Source organism: Nilaparvata lugens, chromosome 1, assembly GCF_014356525.2.
Source record: "Nilaparvata lugens isolate BPH chromosome 1, ASM1435652v1, whole genome shotgun sequence".
In the NCBI taxonomy this organism is placed as follows: Eukaryota; Metazoa; Arthropoda; class Insecta; order Hemiptera; family Delphacidae; genus Nilaparvata; species Nilaparvata lugens.
The window spans coordinates 94884834-94886783 of NC_052504.1; positions in this window are offsets into that span (position 1 = coordinate 94884834).

A 1950-nucleotide genomic window follows, 5' to 3' on the forward strand; every position below is an offset into this window, starting at 1 on the left:
GTCTACTTTGCGGCGGGCCTGAGCATAGAGGAATTAGTAAGTTCCCATGTTTTCCCTTTGTTTGCATCAATCAGGATCTAGGTACTTTAATCTTGGATAATAATAATATCGAGTGACCTGGCTGGCTCAGGTCTGGTGTCAGAGTTTTCAGGTCGCAGCTGATCAATTTCAGGGCCTCTGACATGACCTAAAGACTGCTTTTTAGGCAGCCGGGACCGACGTCTTGGATAAGCCGTCCACACTAATGATATGAATTATTAGGATTAATGGAGATCTTTGTTAGTGCAACTCAGCATGGTGAAAATAATACAACTATTTTGAAACTAGTTATCCAGAAAATGATGTGTGCCACTATATAAGTTATATAGTGTACTAAATATTTTTTCATGATAGCATATTTTCTATTTTGTTTTGAAAATATTTCAAGTAAACAAAATGTTAATAACTTAATCCTTATAGATTCTATTAGATTGAACCATAGAGAAACAATAGCGTAAGTAGATATCCCATGGTATAGGGAATTTATGTCGCAACTTTTACTGTTATCTCAAGCCGATTACTGTCGATTATTGTCAATTTTTACTGTTTTGTTGGGGTGATAGTATATGAATCTGAGAGACTACCAGCGTCACACAGCTGCATAGGAAAGAACTACGTGGACTATAGGCTTGAGATAACAGTAAAAGTTGCGACATAAACGCCCTATACCATGGGATATCTATAGTGAGGTCCACGTTATAATGGCAGTGGATAAAGATAGAATAGTGATGCCGACTCTCTGCATTAATTAATTTTATTTCTACACTGTCAAAAACATAATTGGCATCGTTGTGGACCTAGAAAATGATAGTACCACCGGCTTTGTCGAATGATAGACAAGGATAGCAAAACAAAAGTTGATCAAATACTGTTATTATAACGTGGACCTCGCTATACTTATGCTATCGTTTCTCTATGATTGAGCATAACTTATCATACACATGATGATCATATATGTATTGTTCAAGTTCCGTTCAATCTAATAGAATCTATACGGATTAGGTTATTAACATTTTGCTAATAACTTTGGTTTAAACGCAGCTTTATACTTCAATTTCAAGATTTCAAATTTCAAAGGGCGTCAGAAAATTATTTTAATTCCATCAATAATAAGTGAAACTGAAATATCTACTTCGGTGATATAAATAAAAGGATTTTTATTAATGTGGAAGAAATGGTAGCAAACTGGAAATTTTTAGTGTAAAGATGAGTTTATATTTGAATTTCATTTTCAGTTGGAAGGCCAAAAATTTCTTTAGTGAAGCAAATAATATCATAAAGGAATATTTTCAACAGAATGTCGAGTTTATTTGAATTTCATTTTCAGTTGGAAGGCCAAAAATTCTTTAGTGAAGCAAATAATATCATAAAGGAATATTTTCAACAGAATGTCGAGAGGGGTGGAAGGATGTGGTTGTGAAGGCTAAGGCTCTGCATGGGCTGTAGTGCCAATAATGATGATGATGAATATTTTCAAATTTCGAAAAATGTCTACCCCACATTTTTTAAAAGAAATAATCTCGACCTACATTAGCATCAAAATATTGAATTCCAATCTGATTGCATTAATAATGTATTTAATGCTGTGGAAGCCAAAACTGATTCTGTAATAAGAAATAGAATAAGAAGATGTGGTGAAAACATCATCTATGTACGATTATTGTATTTTTGAAATAAATTAATAAGCCTATAAGAAAATGAGATAGAAGTGACGGCTAGTGGGCTATCGATGTTTTTAGAAATGACTACATCAGTTGGTCAATTAAATCTATACTCTGTCCAAACAGGCATGAGCTCTGAAGGATTAGGCCGACCCTCCTACTACTCACACATACAAGCGCTTATAAATATATAAGTATAACTATAAAGAACTAAATATTTGCTAAACAGGTAGAAACTTCACAAGAAAAG